The sequence below is a fragment of the Canis lupus genome, chromosome 20 (genome assembly GCF_048164855.1).
Source record: "Canis lupus baileyi chromosome 20, mCanLup2.hap1, whole genome shotgun sequence".
NCBI lineage: Eukaryota > Metazoa > Chordata > Mammalia > Carnivora > Canidae > Canis > Canis lupus.
This window is the reverse complement of record NC_132857.1, coordinates 4,906,608-4,929,435: the sequence shown is the minus strand read 5'-3', so window position 1 is coordinate 4,929,435 and position 22,828 is coordinate 4,906,608. Positions and strand designations below refer to the sequence as shown.

At 49.4% G+C, this 22,828-nt stretch overlaps 1 protein-coding gene and 1 long non-coding RNA gene across 10 annotated transcripts in view; one reads left to right on the top strand and one right to left on the bottom strand.

Moving 5' to 3' along the window:
• Window positions 1-22,828, bottom strand: part of MAML3 (mastermind like transcriptional coactivator 3) — a 472,489-nt gene that overhangs the window by 16,945 nt on the left and 432,716 nt on the right. The window lies entirely within an intron of this gene.
• Window positions 57-6,009, top strand: LOC140611626 (uncharacterized). 3 transcript variants are annotated; one of them, XR_012012724.1, is made up of 4 exons: window positions 57-3,104; window positions 3,735-3,814; window positions 4,565-4,674; window positions 4,883-6,009. It is a non-coding gene; the product is annotated as an uncharacterized lncRNA (long non-coding RNA). The 3 variants fall into 3 exon arrangements; XR_012012723.1 differs by having other exon boundaries at window positions 3,735-4,674; XR_012012722.1 differs by having other exon boundaries at window positions 57-4,674.

Below are 22,828 nucleotides of genomic sequence, written 5' to 3'. Positions count from 1 at the left end.
CCCCCCCCCCCCCCCCCCGCCCAGGGCGTGCATGCCCGGCCGGGCAGCAAATGGGTGCGGAGGGCAGGCGAGGAGACAGGAGGGTTGTTCATGTAGGAGAAAGTCAAAATAGTACAATGGATGTCCCAGGAAACCAGTCTATGCCTTTCACGTACACTGACCTGGATCAAGTTATTAAAAAAAAAAAAAAAAATCAGCCCCTCCAGCCCAAAAGGAAGTTTGCCTACATTCTATACACCAAGAGGCTCCTATGTCCAACCAATCACCAGCATCCGGAGGCTTTCTCCTGCAAAGGTACTTAAGCGTCAGAAGAAGGAAGTCTTTTCAAAGGTGGAAGCTAACGTTTCACGCGGAACATCCCACTTGCTGGGAAAGAGCTCAGCGGTTTTATGTCAGAGGGCAGCAGGGGGTGAACCCCACACCCATTGCAGCCTGATGGAGGCCTCTGGCTCTGACACCCCGAGGCCCAGAACTGGCTGAGGATCTGGGAAGCCATCTGACCTCTCGGTTTGGGTCCCCACCTCGTCACATGAAAATCGGATTCTTAAGACTCTTCCCTTGACCAGTGGAAACTTTGGAGGTGAAAGAGTTACAGAAAGAAAATGGTTATTAAGAAGATGCCAACACCTCCCCCACTGCCAGTTTGGGCAGTTTGGGAACCATAATGGGCTAAGTTCAATCAGAAGTTCTGAAAGTGGGGTTCCAGAATCAGCAGCCTTAGCATCACCTGGGAGCTTGTGAGAACTATCAGTTCGCAGGCTCCACCTGAGAATTCAGGGCCTAGTGAATCAGAACTTCTAGAAGTGGTTTAAGTGCCCTCCAGGTAATTATGATGGCCCACGGTTTGAGAATCACTGGGGCAAATAGTCGTCCTAATTTATTATGGGCGCTGACGGCAACCTGGGGCATCTGAGTTCTCTGGGCCCTGATTTAGACTGCAAATCTTGCACTTTCAAAAAGCAAGTCAGACTGCTGAGTTGCTTAGGTTTTTATTGCAAATTCTTCAGCATTGGGAACAAAATTCTTCAGTTTTCAGAGGGCTGCTCAGGCAGTGCAAACCCAAGCATTCTGAAAGGAGCCCATGGCCATGATTCTTCCTGGAAGGTCGGTAGTACTCATGCAAGTCTGCCGTGGGGGCAGAGCAGCAGCCAAGAGGGAGGAAGAGGTGAGGCCCCCGAAAGTCCCTTGCTAGGAAAGGAAGCATAAACATCACCGAACTACCCATCTCCTGGTCTGATACAAGATACAACTATGGAAAGCTGTCATTTGAGGAGAGTTCCCTCTGTGGGAAAAGGTTCTTCAAACGCGGAAAAGACCAGAAGCAACAATGGAAGAAGACAAGCTGCATTTGCAGAGCAGCTACTGGATGCTTTCACCTGCATAATTAAACACATTTTGTTGATTAAAAAAACCCCAAGTCTCTGAGAGGTTAAGGAACTTGTCTGACGACCCACAGCTGGTGGTGGTGTCTCTGGGATTCTCACTTTTCCATTGACCATAACATGCATCTGGTCTAAATTGAGCAGACCACCCAAGAGGACTGTGGAGTAAAGAGAAGTGGGAAGGGGGCGGGGGGTGGGGGGAGAGGAATGGGCATAGAATTAAAAGGTAGAATCTCTACAGGGATCAAAGGACGAAGCTGAAAGAGCACGAAAATATGCATCATTTTTTTATATGTTGCCTGATGCCCAAAATTAGGATGCCTTTGTGGTATCAACTTTGACATTTAAAGAAAGGGCATAAGATTAGACCATCCAACCATAAGTGGAAGGAAGAAACAAAATGAAATAAAACCTTAGAATTCTCTTTGAAGTCGATCAAGTGTCAGGGCAGAAACTTGGTCTCAGGATGGTGGCTTCTTTTACAGACTCTCTTTGTCCTTGTCCAGAACAATTTTTCACTGTGGGTCTGGAGAGTGGCTTACAATAAACTCACTGCAGAGCCCCAACGGGGCCCACCCCACGTAAACCCTCCCCCGTTTCTGCAGATTATTGAAGACGATTGGATAAAAAGGTTTGTTTTATGATCTCTGATGGTTGTGTCCCCAGGACGATAGAGTTTTGAGGCCGTTTACCAATATAGAGTTTTGAGGCTGTTTACCAATATAGTTTTGAGGCCGTTTATCACTGAACTGGCAGTAACTTGAGGCCCAGCGGTAAGCCTGCTAAATGGGTTCAGCAAAGTTTTTGGTTCAACCTTGAAGGAACAGTTTACGTTGGAGGAACCCACCAGGCCTGGGTAGGAACACAGTTCCAGCACAGGCCCGGAGGCTGGCACTCCTGACTGCACAACCAACAGCTTGTTATTATTACTGTTACTGTTTTAACCTCTTGATCATGCAGCCCTACAAAGTCAGGGTGACAAAAGAGCTGGGTTTCTGTTTCTAGCTTAGCTCTAAAGCGATGAGGACTGAGATGTTCTTCCCAGGTTCTCAATGAGCAGAATGGAGTCCCCGCCCCCCCCTTCCCCCCCCCCCAGCATTTAACTATTGAAAAAATACATGTGTTGCTGATTCTCCCCCTGATCCTGGGAAATATTTGAAACAGTGCATAAAAGTAGAAAGAACCAAAAAAAAAAAAAAAAGCGCAATATTTATTTTTAAACGCTCAGAGGCAACCATGTTAATATTTTGATGTGTTTTTGTATTTCCCCCAACTTTTTCCTCTGTCGACAATAATCTGCTTTCCATGGTCATGGTTATGTTCCATACAGGACAGTAGCACTGTTTCTAAGTGACACAAGAGAGTAGGAAGTTTCAGCCTTCCAAATGCATCCAAGTTAGTTTTGGGGTCAAGTGACAGCCTTACGGGAATATATCTGCCAGGCCCTGAGGTTCTGTAGGAGTCTTCTAGCATCCAGCAGGGAGCGAGGTCCACAGTTGCAGCAGAGTAAATGTTTGCTGAGCAGAACTGCCTACAGCATTGGCCGTGATGAATCCTAGCCTGACCCAGTATCCTGTATGACCCGAGAAGAGAGGGGGAAAAAAGATGGCCCTACAGTGGACGGCTTCTCCCAGCTACAGGAAAGGAGCCTCCAGTGACGACGAAAGAAAGGGTTAAAGTTGGCGGTCCAGCGCCAAGACTGGATGCACCGACCACAGGAAGGTCAGGCTTTCAAGGTCTTACTTGGGGGGTAAGAACAACAAAAATACCATTTGTCCTTACCAGTGCTTTGAACGCAGTCACCATAGGTCCCTCCAGTGGAAACACAACTTTGAGAGTTATGCTTTTCCTCTGCCTTTGATGTAAATTATAGAGTCCTTTTGATCCCTTTGTTGTGATTAATCCTACCAGCAAAGCAACTCTAAATTGGTTAAAAGTTCATTAGTGTGCAACAATAGGAGCTTGATTAAATAAATTATGGTACATCCATACCATGAATACTAGGCAGCCAATAACAATCATGCCGTCTTAGACTGCCTAATCACACAGAGAAAGGCTTACAATGTATAGTGAAGAGGAGGGGCAAAAAAGCAGTTTCTAGAACAGTACTCACACAATAATTGTGTTAGACAAGAATTATAAGTGATTTTTATTTTTATACCCTGTCAGGTTTTCTGTTAGGAAAATGTTACCTTGAGTAAATATTACTTTTTAAAACATGCTCTAAAAAACCAAGTCTTTGAATTGTCCAAAAAGAGAAAAAAGGAGAAACAAAAGGACAAGAAAAGGGGGCCTGTTGTTTTCAAGGATTCCAGAGTTGTGATGAAGACTGAGGCTTCCCCTCATTTCTAGGCATCTGGTGGCATTTCTAGGCAGAGAAGGAAGCACAAGGCAGGTCCCTGGGCCTTCCGCAAGCAGGCACAAGAGCACAGGTACCTCGTGCTGAAAGCACCTGACCCCACCTGGGGAGGGGATGGAAGGCTTATCAGAGGTGAGGGCTCCGAGCGGCCCAGGCAGACAGGAGGGGAATGGCTTCCAGGGTAGAGGCCCAGAGAGATCAAAGATTGAATACATCATACCCTGAAGTTCCATTTCTAAGGCTTCATCTCATGGAAGGAGTCACAGCTTTGTACAAAGATTGATCTGAATGGTTAGCTTGAAGGGCTCAGAGTAGCAAAAATTAAAAACAGCTTCTATGGTAAACATTTAGAGGATTCATTAAACTAGGAGCCCCCCCGCGCCCCATCCCATTAAGCGTACTTCATCTGGACGGACGTGGATGGGATGTAGTGAGTTCAAGGGAGGCCCTGGCCGTGTCTGGGATCGGGGCCATTTCCACCTGAGCCCACCTTATGCTGTGGCATGTGCATAGACATCCTTAAGGAGCAGCAGCTCTCCTTTCAAGACCCGGACATAGCATGAACATGAACAAACTGGGTTTAGCTACAGGCTCAGCAGCTGGGCCAGCTTTTCATGGCTTCCACAGAGAGCTCCCACATCCCACAGAAGGCCCTCCTGGGCACTGACCACGGTCCAAGAATGCTCCAATTTACCGGGAACAGCCTGTCTGTGCTGCACGCTCCTGCTCTCTGTGGCTTTTCTCCAGGGCCAGCCCTATCTTGAACTCGAGAGATGAGTGGAAAGCCACCATCATTTGCCCTCACAGGTTGTCTTCTCCACAGGGCTGCGAGAAGACCCCAGCCCCAGAGGCCCGCGCGGCATCTGCTCCCATCCCAGTGGCCCGAAGGACACATGGGCTGCAAGTGGTTTGACAGCTGCTCCAGGAATGAGGGTTTGTTTGTTTGTTTGTTTATTTATTTATTTATTTATTTACCCAATGTTTGCTGCCTGCCTTTCCTGCCTGGATTTAAAAATAGAGAGGGGGAGGAAGGAACCTCAGCTGTCTTCAGCGGGGCTGCTGTGAAGAGTTTTTCTCTTGAGCTACTGTTCCCCCAAACTGTACCTTTCTCTTTTATTGCCTCCCCCACTTTCTGATGAAGTCATCACAGCGAAGATTGCATAACTGATGCAGAGGCCTATCTTGTGTTATACTGGGAGACAGGCCAACGTTTCCATTTATAGACAAGAGCACTACCGCGCTGCCAAATGGAGCTCTCTGCTGCAAGCACTACAAGACGGGAGGAAGGGAAGGAAGGCTCCGAGCGTGAGGGCGAGCTGTGAACAGAGGCGGGCGCCCTCCCCGTCCGCTGGGCCGCCTTGGAGGGGGGCTGGCTGCCTGCGAAGAGCCACTTCTACAAAGCTGTGTGCGCTCGGCCCTTGGTTCTCGGGCGCTCGGGCTCCCCTGGCACCAGGAGACGCTGCCAGGGGGAGGGTCTGGTCTGTCCGGTCAGCCTGTTCGGCAGGTTTTCAGACTGCTGAGCCTGTGTGCGGGCAAGCCAGGTGTGAGCACCCCGAGGCCCCGACGGGGGGGGGGGCTGGCCTCGCCGCACTCCGGAGGGCCGAAGCCAGGCCAGCCGTCGTGGCACTGGAGGAGGCCAGGACTCCGGGGAGGGCATGAGAAAGTAGGAAAGAAGGAGCAGCATGTCGAAATCTGGGTTGGTGCATCACTTATTTAGAGATTTTGGCTGAGAACCAGGTTCTCAGAGGAAGCAAGTCTAGAAGAGGGGCTCCCACAGGGCCAGGGAGGGCTTCTGGGCGGCAGGGAGGCCCTGGACCTTACGTCCTCAGTGGTGGTCGGGTTTAGATTGTTAGATACATTCTGCACACGGGGTTTTAGGGAGGGTCACTGAGAAACCCTGACAGATCTGAAAGATACCTTCTATTTTATGTTGTTGTTTTTTTTAAAGATTTATTTATTCATGAGAAACGCAGAGGGCGGGGGGCAGAGACACAGGCAGAGGGAGAAGCAGGTTCCGTGCAGGGAGCCCGATGCGGGGCTCGATCCCAGGACCCCAGGGTCACACCCCGAGCCGAAGGCAGACGCTCAACCGCTGAGCCACCCAGGGGTCCCTATTTTATGGTCTTAAGTTGTACCCTTAAAATACCAGATCACGTGGCTCTAAGTCTATTATGAATTACTACTCTTTATCAGTCCCATGCTTATCTCGTGAATGGTGTAATAGCACCATGCTATCTTTAAAAATAAAAACATCATGTTTTTTTGGGACCCTATTGACATTTCTTCGTCTCGTAAATACACCTGGTGACTCAAAGAAGTAGAAGTGGCCAGGGTCTCTTGTTAACCTTGAGCAGAGTTGGGGACAAACTGGGATAAAAAGAGTCTGAGAAGAAACATGGGCTCCAGGGATTCTCCGCCGTTGCACCCGCGCCGCGGGCAGCACAGCTCCTGACTCCCACCTCCCACCTGTAGTATCCTGGTTCATGGAATCTGAAAGCAATTAGGAACCATCCTCTACAGATCTTAAACTTTTCACCCAATGTTATCAGGACTTCAGTCAGGTAGCATGACTCCACAGCACCCGGCATACAGCAAGTGCTCACAAATGTTTGCTCTTCTTAGCACCAATATTAATAAATGATGAGAAAATTCGAAACTTTAAGGAGGGCTGATATTTTTGGCTCATATTCTGTTCTTAATAACGAGACCAGCTCCTCAGCCTTATCAAGGAAAATATCGTCTTGCACAGGAGAAAAACTCAGCCGATAGCTAACTGTGGAATCAGGCCCTCGCGTGATGGCGAAGCTTCTGTGAAACTTCCATTTTAGTGAGGAATAAACCCACTCATGTCGACAACAGCGCACAGGCCTTCTAGGATGGGGGTATGTGCCCGTAATCGTTTGCCACTTATCCCCTCTGAAAGCATCAGCATTTCTGCTTCACCCTCTGGGATGGCTCCCGCTCTCCCATCCCTCGCTATCAGAAGCTAAGGCCGAGTCTGACCTCCTTGTCATAGATCACCTCCAGTGCCCAGCCCCTCTCCACTTTCCCTACAGTTTCCTGGGCTAATTCTTCCTCTAGCTAGCTGACCGAACCTTCCCCTCCTCTGTCTTCCCAGGGCCGGGTGAGCAACGCTACAACACGCACGTGATCTCTGCACACAAACCCCTCGCCCCCGAAGCAGCGCCTCCTCCAAGAGCTTTCCCAGCTGCCACTTCCCTCCTGGTTGATGCTCGCAGGAGGTCAAAATCAGGACGGGGAGGGTCAGGTGATTAATGTGGGAGGTGGATACGGTGAATATGGGGAGCCAACCTGCTGCTCAGGGGCCTGATCAGCCTCAGAAGGATCTTCGCATTTCTGGTCTTCCTTACCGTTGGGCCATTTCCTAATATGCAGATTTGTTATCTCCAACCTTGAGCCAACCGATGACCTTCTCCTTTGGGCTGCTTCTCCTCTGTAGCCTCCCCCCATCATTAAGAATAGACAGCTTCTCAATCGGCCACGATGAAAATCCCAACCAAGTCAACCAAACCCTTTCTGGAAGCTGAGGATAAATAGGAATGGCTGGAAGCCTGCTGCGGAGTGTGGAGGTGGGGATGATGACCCCCTAGGCTGAGCTGTGGGTCTATCTCAGGTTCCCATGACGTGACACCCAGGAGAAGCCAGTGCAGGAGAGAGTCCCTTCTTTATTTACCTTAGGTTTTTGAGGACTTACTTTTTTACTGAGGATTACTTTCTATATAAGGCCCAGTGAATATTACCTCTTAATTCATATTTAGGAGCATGTAAAAAAGGGTGACAGGGCCTATCTATCTTTCATTCCTTTTCAGGGGTAGTCGTAGAGCATTTCCAAGGAAAGAAGGAGTCCCTGAGCCCTCATTAGTTAGTAAACACAAGCTTCCCCCCGCCCCCCCCGCCCCGGGAGTCGAGGCCTATGTACGGGGTGTGGAGGTCTATCTCACAACACGGAGGGGCCACCCTGCGCCTCGGAGCCCAGCCACCATTGCCATGGAAATATCTGGGGCTTCTGCGGGTCCCACCCACTCTCAGTACCTCCCCAGAGGCTTCTTGGGGACAGAGTCCAAATATATCCCGCAGGCAGATGCACACACATCCCAGGTGGGAACCTAGAAAGGCCCGGAATACTCTGGACTCACTTTTTTGCTGAAGGACTCTGGTAAGAAACAGTACCTAGGTGAGTGAAATGTACTTGCCGAGGCTGCTAAGCCCCCTAAGTTCAGGGCCCTGGTCCAAGGACGTGAAGCCTCACGCCTGCCCCTGGAAGCTGTACAGTGCTGTGCATCCTTGATGGCATCTCCGACTTGAGTTTTTCTTAGAGAACACTTGGCCCCAAATAAAACCCAGGCAAACAAATAAAACAAAGCAGACAAGTAACAACTGACTTGCATAATAGAATATGGAGAGGCCTGGGTATGGATTGTGCTTGCCAGTTTGCTTTGGCTTTCTGCATGGTAAGGACTACTGCTCCGTGGCCAAAATGCATCCATCACCCTAAAATAAGTGCACACCACAAACCATGCACCTGAGATCTGAGCACTAGTACGTTACATATACTTTGCCACTGAGGTCTTTTTTCATTTCAGACATCACATCCCCCTTTAAAAAATGCTTTGATTACCCTGGGAATTCCCAAGGGCCTATGGCACCCCAGCACGATGGCAGGAATCTAAGAGAAGGGCCACTGTGGCCTCGTCCCGTGGGACACCACAATCCCAGTGGAGAGACAAGGTCTCCCTTCATAGGAAAGCTGGAAAATGATCCCAGCTCATCAAAGGTGAGCCTGTGGCATGTGCTGTGGTTCCACAGGATTTCCATAAAGCCAGCTGGGCCAGACCTGGGATGGTCACAGTTACATGGCAGAAAGGGGGTGGAATGGGGGACACATGGGTTCCAGAGACTGGTTGCCCTGGGGCAAGTCCCCAAACATCTCTGAGCTTTAGTATCCTCCCTTATAAAATGATGACACCTGTGATCTTGAAGGCTCCCACCTGCCCTAAAATTCTCTGGTTCTGCTTCGGAAGAGCTTCATGGACATGGGCACACTTGACCAGAAGCCTCGATGGAAGCAGGTTTGGATTTGAGTGAGCAAAGAAGGAAGGAGCAGCCACTCGCAGGAGGGAGGGGACGGTGCTCAGGCCCCATGCTGAGGTGTGCACTGGGGTGTGGGAGGAAAGCTGCACTGCGTGGTCTGACCACGGACAGGCCTGCATGTAGTCACGTGCCCCGACCAACAGACGGGAGCCACAGCAGTCTCGCGGAGGGAATACAGTGATCAGAGCGTTACTTCCATAAGATTAAGCTGGTGTCAGGTAAAGCAGGGATCAGAACGGGGCCGGATCAGAAGGGGAAGAGCAGTGGGCAGGGCTGAGAGGCAGCCCGGGAGGTGAAGGCGAGGTGGCCGAGACCGGGCTACCGACCGTGGGAACTGAGGAGGGATGCGCCAAGCCACCTGCAGGGTGTGTCTGGGTAAGAAGAGGAGCCCACGCTCTTCACCACGTGCAGTGTCCGGGGTCCCCCCCAGCCCCGGTCCACTGGTTCTCACCCTGCCCTCACGTGGCTACTGAAAATCTGGCCCGAGAATGTGATCCCCACCTAAAAATGGAGCGTGAGGGACAACTGGGGAGGGGCTCAGTGGTGGAGCGTCTGCCTTTGGCCCAGGGTGTGACTCCGGGGTCCTGGGATCGAGTCCTGCGTCGGGCTCCCTACATGGAGCCTGCTTCTCCCTCTGCCTGTGTCTCTGCCTCTCTCTCTGGGTCTCTCATGAATAAATAAATAAAATCTTTATTTTTTAATTTATTTTTTAAAGTAAAATCTTAAAAAAAAATCAGGTATGAGGGATTCCAGTTTTCTTGGTCCTCCCTCCTCTTTCACAACTGAATTTATTTAAATGTGAGTACAGTACACCACCTGGCTTTTCACCGAGAGTAGGACAGTGGGCATGTGCCTCGAACACTTTCTGAGCCCTAAAAGCATATTCGGGGGCCGAGGAGGAGATGCCAGACAGTAGCAGGAAATGGGACCACAAGTACTTTGAGAGGAAGAAACCTCATTTGTGTGCTTCCTTCACGTGTTCTCTCAACTTTCTACTAACTGCTCCGTGTTTTTACTTAATGCTTTTCAAGGCCTGACGAGGAACAATGACTGCGAGATGGTCCCCAGTTGAAAGGGCTTAGATGTGACAAGTAGACCTCATAACAAATGTGACACCTGGTGTTTCCTAGGCTGAGTTGCTGGGTTTACATTCTATGGTGGATTTTTTAAAGCAGTCAGAAAATCACCCTGGGTCTCAATGCTAAATCTTGTTCGTGTGATGTAGTTTCCTAAGATGGTTAATGTTGCATTTGTAACACCCACCTTGAAAACCTAAACTGGAGATGATAATAAAAATCATCTCTGGGGGATCCCTGGGTGGTGCAGTGGTTTGGCGCCTGCCTTTGGCCCAGGGCGCGATCCTGGAGACCCGGGATCGAATCCCACATCGGGCTCCCAGTGCATGGAGCCTGCTTCTCCCTCTGCCTGTGTCTCTGCCTCTCTCTCTCTCTCTCTCTGTGACTATCATAAATAAATTAAAAAAAAATGTGTTTAAAAAAAAAAATCATCTCTGGGATCCCTGGGTGGCTCAGCAGTTTGGCGCCTGCCTTTGGCCCAGGGCGCGATCCTGGGGTCCCGGGATCGAGTTCTGCGTCGGGCTCCTGGCGTGGAGCCTGCTTCTCCCTCTGCCTGTGTCTCTGCCTCTGTCTCTCTCTCTCTATCATAAATTAAAAAAAAAAAACAAAATATCTCTAACTGGGCAGCCTGGGTGGCTCAGTGGTTTAGCACCTGCCTTCGGCCCAGGGCATGACCCTAGGGTCCTGGGATAGAGTCCCTCATCGGGCTCCCCGAAGGGAGCCTGCTTCTCCCTCTGCCAGGGTCTCTGCCTCTCTCTCTCTGTGTCTCTCGTGAATAAATAAATAAAATCTTAAAAAAATAATGATAATCTCTAACAAAACAGTTTATCTCTGCAAAACCGGGTAGGTCACTGAAGACTCATGACTGAGGGTGCATTTGGAGCTTCCAGGGGAAAGCACGCTTTTTATGGGCAACTGGGAAACCAGGTGTCTTCTCCAAACGCATGATAAAAATCTTCTCTTTGGAAACCTTCGTGCCCCTATTGAGACAAGGCCGAGGAGCGCCGGTCCGCGGTGCCCAGGGCTCCCACCACCGGCTCTGGAAAATGGATTGCTTCACCTATTTGTTCTGTCTCTAATCTGAGGGAGGGGCTGCAAGCCTCCCCATCTGTCTCTCTCGCTTTCTGGGCCCCTCGTTGCCATGGTCTTTCCCGCAGCGTCTGAGGGAACAAGATGCCTCTGACGTCTGACACTGGACCTCTGCAGGCAGCCAATTTGTTTTCCTCTCGCCGCCCCACCCCCAACTCCTCTCTCCCTTTCTAATCTAGGACATTCTTTCTGTGCATCCACCAAAAGTAATGTGTCAAACTATGATTATGTTTTCTTTTATGAAGCAAGTAGAAGGGAGGCAGATTGCTTCCCTCCTCTGCCCAAGCAGAGGTAATCAGAGGCCGAGGGGGAGTGGGGGCGAGTGGGGCCCGGCGTCTGCTCTGCTGGCCTCGGAGGGTCCTGGCCTCGGCTCCTCTAAAGGAATCCTGGGCCAGCAGCGGGGGTGGGGGGTGGGGTGTCTCCCGGCTACTGTGCACCCCTCGCCCCTCAGCCGTTTCGCCTGCGTCCTGGTGGGGAAGCAAAGGCCTAAGAAGAGAGCAAGGCCCTGCCCTCCGGTGTTCCGGGAAACTGCGGCTCAAGTGACACATTTCCTAGGCTCCTGGCAATCTCAAGGAAGTTTGTGGGTTCAGGAAAAGAAATCCCCTTAAACCCTTAAAAGCTAACCCACACTTGCGCGCCGTTGAGACAGAGCAGATGTCATTTGGGAGTTTTGCGGGGAAGAAGGGGAGAGGACACAGAGCAGGGGGCAACTGCTTTTCTGCCCGGACAGGGGATTTTCTTTTTTCTTTTTTTTTAAAGATTTATTTATTTATTTATAATAGATACACAGAGAGAGAGAGAGAGAGAGAGGCAGAGACACAGGCAGAGGGAGAAGCAGGCTCCATGCACTGGGAGCCTGACGCGGGACTTGATCCCGGGACTCCAGGATCGCGCCCTGGGCCAAAGGCAGGCGCCAAACCGCTGAGCCACCCAGGGATCCCCGGGGATTTTCCTTCAAGTGTTTGCATCCACATTTCGGGGGTCAGGGGCTTTGAGAAATCCCGCGTGGTGTTTATCCCTTGCAGCTATGATGTGATCAGTGCCAGGCGCCAAGAGCAGCGGGGCACACGCAAGGCGAGGCCTGTGGGCACCGAGCGGCCCCCGAGGAGGCTTCCTCCCTATGATTGCAGCCGGCGGCGGCCAGGCCCGTCCTCGGGAATGAGGCCTGTGGTGCTGAGGCCGCCAGAAGAGACACATTCTAGCTTCCAATTTCCAGGGCTCGGCCTGGAATGTGACCTGACGTTTCTTGCGCTCCTCTTGCAGGCCCCAAAGAAAGAGGCCCACTCCTCAGGACGGTGCCAAGGCGGGACTGGGACACCAGGAGGAGGAGCTGGAAACTCCTGCAAGGGATGCAAGTCAGGCCCAAACCCCTGGAGCCGGCACCCCGGGGGGCTCAGGGGCTGAGCGTCTGCCTTCGGCTCACCGCACAATCCCAGGGTCTTGGGATTGAGTCCCACATCAGCCTCTGCCTGTGTCTCTGTGTCTCTCATGACTAAATAAAATCTTAGCAACAACAACAAGGGTATCTGGGACCCAACAGCAAGAGCAGACGGGAAGGGACAGAGGGGATGACATTATGTCCAGTACATAAATGGACATGGTTGGAACCGAGGGGGCGGTGATGCCGCTACAGAAGCACCAGCTGGAGGAAAGTCCCAGAACAGACCCCGGCTGGCAGGTGCCTCCATCCCCATCCCCAGAGTAGGATGGGGTTTGGCCTGGAGACCTTCTCCAAAGCGCCACTCTCTGCTGTCTAGATGATGGGCGGGAAAGAACAAAGGTGCTTTTGGAGGGAAATTTCCTATTTTTCCTTCAGTCTGAATGCAGCTTTGGAAAGTTGAGCAACTTCAGGGGCCCGCACCTGAGATGTCAGCTGGAGGAAGGGCAGGGGAAAGAAGGAGGGTGTCAAGCCGCCCAGCTCTTCTGCAGCAGCCGTTCTCAAAGCCTGCTAACTTCATCCCGGCTTTGCTGGGCTGGCCTCAGAGGAGGGCTCCTCTTGGGGCCTCCTTGGTGCGCACCCCATGTCTGATCCCGCATCCGTGGCCAGCAGACTGGGGGCATGACCCGCTGCTGCTCGAGGCCTCGGAGCGCCTCTTCCCCACCCAGGCCCCCAAACTCTCAGCAAAGAACAGTCCCCCTGTTCTAAGCAGAGCTCCAGTGGAAGAAGTATTTTCTTCCAGGGAAGATTGGGAATTTCTTCACATTGAGGAATAACAAAAGCTAGCTTATGAACATACGGTTACTACGTTTATAAATATAATATATACCCTGAGTCTTCAAAATAATGGTGAAGTTCATTATTTTGTCCTAACCCTTTTGCTTTTCAGGGTCTTTTTTTTTTTTTTTTTTTTTTTTTGCAGTAGTGCAGATTTTTAAGACATCAATCATACATTCATGCTAAAGCACTAAAAAAGTTTTCCCTATGAGAAATGGCTACTTAAGCACCAAGGGGCCAAGTTCTAGCTTTTGAGGCATCCACATAGACATTTGCATATATTTCCTTCCTAATCTGTTTTCTTGCATATCTGAGTGAAGATCTGATTGTTTTTTTGAGGCAAGACGCAGCCACAGGAACAGCTCGTAAACCTCACCACAGACGCAGCCCCCAGAGCAACAGGAGCCGTTTCCTCTGGCGTGTGAGCTCCCTCACTGTCAGAGGGGGGCCACCGATCAGAGAAATCTGGGAAGACATGAGTCTGTCAGAGCACGTGAAAGGACGTGACACGGAGTCCACATTCGTGTTGCACAATTTGCATGAGCACTTCTGGACAAATTCCGTTTTCACATGCAATTCACAGACCTGCGGCAGCCGCGCTAATTGGTGAGGTTGCCACTCAAGTGTGCTACTGAACGGGAGCTCTGGCTACCCGGATGAATAATACAGAGTTCGGAGCAGCACAGTAATTATTTTACAGTTATTCTGCATGACCATCCTGCCATTATCTTTGCCCCCGGCCCCCAGCCCCCGGCGGAGGTGAGGAGGAAAATCCCCACCTGCGATTCCGGAGTGGGATTCACTGTATTTGAAGTCAGCTTGAGAAAAGGAAAAGAGACGGCAAGGGAACAGCTATCATTTCATTAATATGGATGGATTATTCATGTCACCAGAGTGACAGTGAATTTGATTGTACCCTGAAGTGCCAATAGGATGCCAAACGCAGCCGTGAACGACACAAGTAACTCTGGGTGGCGGACTGCTTTGGGATTCATCTGTGAGAATTCCAGTCTCCCACGATAAGGTTGTTCATGGTCCGCATGATATTCCAATGCTAAGTGAAGGGGCACCCGGGGAGGCTCAGGGCTTGAGCACCTGCCTTCGGCCCAGGGCGCGACCCCGGGGTCCCGGGATCGAGTCCCAGATCCAGTCCCCGCAGGGAGCCTGCTTCTCCCTCTGCCTGTGTCTCTGCCTCTTTCTCTGTCTCTCATGCATAAATAAATAAAATCTTAAGAAAAAAAAAAGATTCCCTCGGTGCCTCCCATAGCCACCCAGCAAAGGAGAAGGAGGGTGACAACCTCTCAGCCCCTTCCTAGGTGGCATTAGACGCTTTAGAAACTCAGGACAGATGCTGTCCTGTGGGTCACTCTCCATCTCCAATAAAGTCAATTGTTCAGAAAGAAGGAGGGGCCTTTGGGTCCCTGGTCCTCCTTCTGCAAACTGTCAGGCATTTGCTGTCTCTGCACTAAATGCAAACCAGACGGACTCTAGAGATGCCTTTTGGGGCGGTTTTGGGTTTTCTTCCCCTTTGTTCCTTGGAGATACTAAGCCTTAAATCCTCTTTGAATCTGAGAGTTACCGATGGCGCTGGATCTAAACCATATCACGTCACGTGATGAAACCTGACCCGGTGGCATTCACTCCTGCACGGATGCTGCTGTGTGACCTCAGTGCAGGAGCCTACCCTGGGCAGCTGAGAAAAAACACATTGCAAGAGCCAGTCAGGCTCGCCTTAGGTTCAGTCAACCTCGTTTTATATTTTACCTAGAAATGGTCTAAGGTCACTATGTCTCGAATTTCAAAAGTCAGTGATACCTTGTCACCTGGCATTTCCCATCCTCAAGCTTAGTTACTGGCCACACTTGCCCCCTCCCTCTCTCCTAGGGGTGGGAGGAAGTTTGGGAAGAAAGGTTTTTGTTGGGCTTTCACATTCCTGATTTCAGCCCCAGTTGAAAAGGGTCATCCATCTGTGGGGAGTAGGATGGGGCCTCCTCGCCGGTTTGGGACAGCCGGCAAATGGTGTCTGTCGGTCCGATCGCTCCTTTCCCCGGGTTCAAGACTTTCAGGCCTGGAAACCAGCCCCCAGCCTTCAGGCTCCAACTCTGGTTCGGACACGCAGAGTAAGCAGGATCTTATTGTAAGATGGATCTCAAGCGCAGGTGGGGTGGGTGGTCACCCATAGGTATGATTTCCCAGATAACAAAATGCCTCTTAGAAACTCTCTCCCATGTCTCTGTCCCAGTAGAACGTATTCACATTTGGGCTTCGGTTTTCTAGGACATCACTATGACACTTAACATATTGCTGAGGGTGGCTGGAGCCCACACAGTCCCTAACCCCAGAGAGCGCTTAGGTTCCAAGTGGTGGCATACAGGATGTGCAGGCCTGGTGGACCTTACGCCTTGTGGGAGGGAAGGAGAGGACACGGATATAAACCCAGCCCAGGTCACAATTCGGCCCACGGCAAGTCACAGCGTTCCAATGGCATCTTTGACCTCTCATCCACAAAGGAACCATTCTTCTTTCTTGCAATGTCTGCTTGCAAGGTTGTAACAGCCCCTTTGATAAAGAAAGGTACACATTCAAGCAGAGACCTCCACGGAGCCCCATGCGTAAGGAGGCCTGGGCCGCATTTATCACTACTGTGGTCCAGGCCCAGCAGCAGAAGTCTGAAGCTCATCATCGTCAGCTTGCCTCTCAACTAGACTTGTCTTCTCCCTCGCGTGTGACGCAGGGATTCAAATTCTAACTTTCCCTGCAGGTAGGGGTTGCAAGGATTTCTTTACAAAATGTTGCAGATGTTGACCTCAAGGTTCTCTCTCTATGTCGTATTGCATCAAGTGTAAGATTCATAAATTTGAAGACATGTGTTATATACCTCTCGAAAGAAAGAAAAGAAGCTTCCGCTAAACTCTAGAGAGCCATTGGCTCTAAGTTCCATCATGATTTCAGACATGTAAATGTCTGCATGTTGGGATCAGTGAGATATGGTATTTTGGCTTGTTGGCTACATGGACCCAGGCTGGGGCCTAGGCACTTGGATAGCTGGCACGACCAGGGTGATAGTCCTCTTGCCTACATGGCGTATCTACCCTGGACCTGGCCTGGCTCTCTTGGTGCTCACAGCCTCACATCAGAAAACGGGTGAGTGATGACAACCTGTCCTTGCCCTCTTCTATGGGAACCAAGAGAGGACGGCTGGACGAAGGGGGGGCTGCTACCAGAAGCCCTGGAAGCTGGGGCTTCCCTCTCCTGGCTTCATTCAGAGCAAGACTTGATGCAAAACCTTTTGTATTTTTCTAAATGATAGTTAAAAAAAAAATCTTTACCACGTAGCCTTGCACATATTTCTTCTAAGAGAGCATGTGTATAGATAAGAAGTAACACGGCCACTCGAATAAACACAGGATTACCACCAAAAGGATTTTAGATTGATTCTGGAAGAAAAAAAAGCTAGGGGCAGGCAATAATTTTAAGGAAAAAAAAATTGACCCTCTACATTTATAACGGTAGTTCTTCAGGCTGCTAATGCTCCTGGTCATCAGTCGCTTCCTTGTGGTGACAATGGGAAGAGCTGAGAGGAAGAAAGAAGACAGGAGGCAAAGTTTCTGCAGCCGGGCGATTTTTTTTGGACCTATCTGCTAGGTCAAGATAATAGGATACAATACAAACCTGAGGAATTTATTCTTCCTGTCTTCAAAAAGACTTACTGCAGTCTTGAATCTTGTTCAGGAAAGGGCTCAGCTAATAAAAACCAGATTTATAGAAAGAGTGGGCGCCACCCGACTCCATTTCTATTTTCCTTTCATTTCTCTTTCCCTCCTTCCTTCCCTCCTTTTTCTTTTTTCTTGTGGCAAAATATACATAACATTTATGATTTTTACCACCCTTAAATGTACACAATTCAGTGGCTTTCAGTACATTCATGCTGCAACCACCACATTATCTCTTTCTAGAACTTTTACATCATCCCACCCAGAAACTCCGTACCCATTAAGCAGCCATTCTTATTCTGTTCTTTTATTTTTAGTTTTTTTTTTTAAAGTTTTACGTATTTATTCATGAGAGACACAGAGAGAGCGAGAGAGAGAGAGAGAGAGAGAGAGAGAGAGGCAGAGACACAGCAGAGGGAGAAGCAGGCTCCATGCAGGGAGCCCGATCCCAGGACCCCGGGGTCACGACCTGAGCCTAAGGAAGACGCTCAATCGCTGAATCACCCAGGTGCCCCTCTTTTTAGTTTCTTTAATTAGTTTTGCTAGGAGCATCTTAACCCTTATGGACATTGATCCGAATTTGGAAAGGAACGTGATGCACGTGAAGCGGGAAAAGTCTGGACCAAAGAGCCAAAGATGTGTTTTAGAAGCTGGTAACAGAGCTATTAAAAACAGGCCTTGAGAAGTCAGGGTCTAAAAGTTGCTGGGAATATAAAATATGGTTTCACAAAATGACTCCAGGGGAAAACAAATGTGTTACCTTTTATGCTCCTCACCTTCGCACTTCACTGAGGCTGAAATTAATAAGTTTGCAAGGCTACTCAAGCCAAATGGATATTAAATCATCAAATCCTAGCCCTGCTCTCTTCTTCCGTCTGTCTGTTGGTTCACCTCTCTTTCTGCTCATGGGTGTACCTTTACTGAGCAAATGTTATGCATGTGCCAGGCGTCGGCCTGCCCAGGAGATACACAGGATTGGCCTGCCCGCAGGTAACTCCTGCGTCAGAATGGGGACAAACAAGGAAACAAAGAGTTATGTGTGCAGCGAGCAAGACAGGGATGAGTGGATGATTAATTCCGTTCAGGGGCTGGGGTGGGGGCAAGGGGTGGGAGTTCATGAAAACCCTCTTCACCCAAGGCAGACTTGATATTACCTACTGTGTGTTGGACATTAATCTGTTGCAATGTTATAAAGTTGTGAATGTGAAATTATAGATTATGTATAAGATGGAGCTCTAATGTTAGCTGAAAAGCAGAATATAAAATCGCATGTGCCTTACGACGATGACCGTGTTAAAACTTAAACTAGTGTATAATGTAAAAAATACAAATATGCAGAACAAAATGGTGTGAGGGTGGTGAAGTACGGGTGGCTTTTAAATTCAGAAATGTAAACATGCTCTTATATTTCCTTAAAGTTGTTTTTCTTTTTGATTATACATTTATCCACTACGGAGAGTTGAAGCAACAAATACAACACAGGAAAACAAAATCACTGGTAATCATTACCACAGAATAGGAATCAATTGGTTACTCCTTCCAAGGTACTCAGCCACAATAAGGATCCTATTATTCCATTCTAGGGATGTGGTATTTATTTAACCAATTGTCTACTGTTGGACATTTAAACCGTTTTCAATTTTTTCCCATTGTAAGTCATGCCGAAATGAGTGGTCCTCTGTGCATGTCTTTGATTATTTCCTTTGAATAACTTCCTAGAAGTCGGAGTTCTGTGTCAAAGAGCCTGAGTGTTTTTAAGGCTCCTGTTTTGGAACATATTCCCAAATTGCCCTCTGGAAAGACTTAAACCTATTTACACTTACATCGGGAATACACAAGGGTCACCGTATTACACTTTGGATTCAATTTTTTGAAATGACCAATTGCTCCAGTGCCATTGTGATTCCGGGTGTTCCTTTCCTAATGAACACAACGGAAGAAGCTACAAATAGGATCAATTTATGGCATGTAGTCCCCCAAGCTTTTCTCTCCGTTTCTCTTCCTCTACCCAAAGCCCTGCGAAAAGGCATGGTCAGTCTTTGCTTTTCCTCATCAGCATGCTGACAACAGATGTCTCCAGCCCTGCTTCTTCAGGGTAGTGAATGCCTGAATGCCACAAACACTACTCCTGGGGGCTGTCACCTGAGATTCTTCAGCTGTCTGCTCAGAGGCAAGGCCCCCGTGTATCAGAGTGAAAAGGCATGTCTTTATTCCTGTAGTTGGCTTGGCCAGCTGGCCAGCACCAATTCTTATGAATGACAGCTGGTTTGCTGTTCCATATTTCAACAGCCTTAAGCCAGGATAACACCTGTAGGCTCTGGGAATGAAAAGTGCCCAGACCGACGTTGGAGAAAGCCGGCTCTTGTTATTTGGCGCAGACCTCACGCTACTGAGCATCTTGCACTGCAGAGAACTATGCCAGCGATGGGGGCAACCAATCAAGTTAGAGTCTACGGCTGTGTCACTATTGCAATTGATTTGATTCAGAGTTTCAAATGACTTTTTTGGGTTCCCATATATGGTTTATTATGATAGCAAAAAAAAGAGAGAGAGAGACAGAGCGAGCTTTTGCAAGTCAGTATTAGATGAACATCCTCGATGCATGAAGCGCAGAGACAGTGGGTGGTCCTGCTGATGAACCTGCTGGAACCTAGGAAGCTCTACTGAGATTTCTGGTTGTCTCAAATTTAGGTGGTGCGTCGCGATGTGGCAATAGTCTGAGCAGAGACAAACAAACCCAAAAAACCCTAACTCTGTGATTTCCGATGTAATTTATTTAACGGATTCCATAGGGTCCAAACCTGGTGGAGAACATGTTTTCCAAGTTTGAAGCCAAATTTCTAGCTTGGGAGAACTCCTGCTAGAACCCCGCAGCAGTCTGGGGAGAGGAGAAGTAAGTGTGAGAATGAGAAATGGAAAGTCACCTCAAAAGTTGTTTGTTCGCCTCCATGATTCATTAGGAGAGCGGCACACAGGAGAAGAAAAAAGCAACTTTGTGCAGAGCCCTGCAGCACTGTAGGTTGTCTGCAGAATGCTACTTTGAATCTCCTAATCCCAATTTATTAGTCCTGTAGTATGCTTTATTTTTATTTTTTTTTAAGATTTCATTTATTCATTTAACAGAGATAGAGAGAGAGCACAAGCAGGGGGAGCAGCAGAGGCAGAGGGAGAAGCAGGCTCCCCGCTGAGCAGGGAGGGAGCCTGACACGAGGCTCGATCCCAGGACCCTGGCATCATGACCTAAGCCAAAGGCAGATGCTCAACTGACTGGGCCACCCAGGTGCCCGGGGTTACTCTTTTAAAGTCTACCATGGTGTTAAAGGAAATGGACCTCTAGTTTTGAGAAGATTTTTACTATGCCCGCCAAGACATAGAAACGAAAATTGAATCACATATGGCTGGAGAGAAAAGAAAGGCCCTAGGAAGCTTGTACCCTACGGCGTCCTAGAATATCTCGCCAACTACACCTGGGAGCCAAGGACTCCCAGCCTGGACCTTCAAAGGACCCTGACGTGTACCAGCTGACCTCAACCCCACAGGGACGCTGCCCTGGAGAAGCCAGTGTATACATTCAAGCTGGCAATACAGTATTTCTGGAAACGACTTGCACGTGTCTTGGTGCTTTGGTTGTGTTAAGCTGGGTTAGGTTCCTACCAGCACAGATGGCTTTTTGCTGATGGCACGTTGCTCTCGCCCTGCCCCGCCTGCAACTTTTTGCCCCGCACCGGGGTCCGTGACCAGTTGTTCCTAGGAGTATCAGCACACTGTAGCCCTGAGAACCAACGTAAAGAGTCATTCCTTAAGGAAACATCCAGGTTTTATGAAGTGAAAACCCCCTGCCCTTCTCCTTTAGGGTCGTTCCAGGGGTAGTAGGCTCTCTGGCTTCCCAGGGCCTGATAGGAAGGTGGGACTAAATCTTGTGCCAGGTCAGCTCCTACCATCAGCAGCTTGAAGGTAAATGCAAATTCACAGCAGGCGGGACTCACAGTGGAACCAGAATGAAACCAGTTACCCCACGTGTCCTTTCCTCTTCAATCCGGCCTCCAACTCATGCCTCTCAATGGTGCTGCCATCTGGCTTGGCCTGGCCGGCTCACGAGGCCTAGCCTCGTCCTTTACCCTTCTCAGTCTTCATGCCTAACCCAGTAGAGACTCTGGTAGGTTTACCTCCGTAACCTCCTCCTGGCTGCCATTTCCCTTGGTCCAGGTCGTCACTTCTCCTGGATCACCTGCTGGTCTCTCTCCCTGTTTTTCACTTTCCTTTCGGGTCGCCCTGCCATACACACTCCCGCCACCCAGTCATGAGACTGACCTTTCTCATGATACTTGTGCTCCTCAGTTCTGCTCCCCGCAGCTCTGTGCAGGGTAAGAGTCACATTCCCCAGCAGGGCACCCTTCGCGCCCTAGCTCTCCAGCCCCGTCTGGGGACCGCCCCCACCTGAGCCCCAGGCTGACTCTCGTTCTAGCAAATCACTTTTATTTGGCCGAATGCGTCTGGCTCTCCACTGTTGCCTCTGCCTCTGCCCCCACCGCTCTTCATCCTTCACCTGGCTAACTCCTTCTAGTCATCCTTAAACCCTGAACTCTAACATCACACGCAGGACATGTTCTCTGTCAACAGCTCAGCTGCTCGCTTCCCCTCTGAACACCCAGAGCACCCTCTGCTTTTCCTCCACTGGCCTCCTAATTGCCTGCATTGCAACCATGTGCTCACCAGTCTCTCTCTGTTATGCTGCAAGTCCCTTGCCAACCTTCATTTTGGTACTCACTTGCCTTTTTTTTTTTTTTTTAAGATTTTATTTATTTATTTATTTATTTATTTATTTATTTATTTATTTATGAGAGAGAGAGAGAGAGAGAGAGAGGCAGAGACACAGGCGGAGGGAGAAGCAGGCTCCATGCAGGGAGCCTGATGTGGGACTCGATCCCGGGTCTCCAGGATCACGCCCTGGGCCCAAAGTAGATGCTCAATCACCGAGCCACCCACACGTCCCTACTCACTTGTCACTTGGGGGGGGGGGGGATTTAATGAATGACTGAGTGACAAGTAGGCCTGTGATTCACTGTTTCCAATAACTTTCCTAAATTCCTACCTGACCGTTCCACAGATTCTTTTTTTTTTTTTGTCTTGAGAGAGAGCGAGCCATCTGCTTTTCCTGAGGTTCCTATCTAAGTCACTGTCCCCAGCCCCCACGTAAGAGAAGGTGTGTCCTCCTACTTGGCAGGTGCAGGCTGTCGGGCTGTGCATACATTGCTAAATGAAAGAAGGGCGTAGGCACTATAGCATCTGAATATACCTTTTAAAGTTTTTTTGGATGATACTCTAAGGTGTGGTTACTGCAACGGATTGTTATTTGTGCATGCAGAGGTGGCCAGAGAGATGGATGTGAGCCCAACTGTTTATTGGAGACCAGACGTGTAATTTGATCTGTGTCTGAAACCTCTACCTGTATGACCTGCTGTTGCCTTACGGGGTACAGTTCCTGACATAATGGTTATTGCAATTTTCTTGTTTCCTTTCCTGCCATGTTCAACTGCAGGATTAGGTTTTGTCTGTTATCAAACACTTCTGGTCCTCCCTTGATTCCTTCCCCTCTTATTTTCCATTGACAACTTTCCCAGAAAGGCTTTTCCATGTTTTTTACCCATGCCATCTGATGCCTAGCTTGTCTCTTCTGCAAGCACCTCCGTGGGATTCGTATCTTCCTCAAGGCTTTCCCCAGACTGTACTCAAGTTTCACGAGGATCACCAGCCCCTGACAAATATACCAAGTGATATCCCCATTTCTGAAATATCAATCACAGATTCAAAGAATCACTGAGCTGGAAGAGACCTCTGGGCAGCCTGCACCTGAACTTCTCTTGATGAGAATCTACGAGACA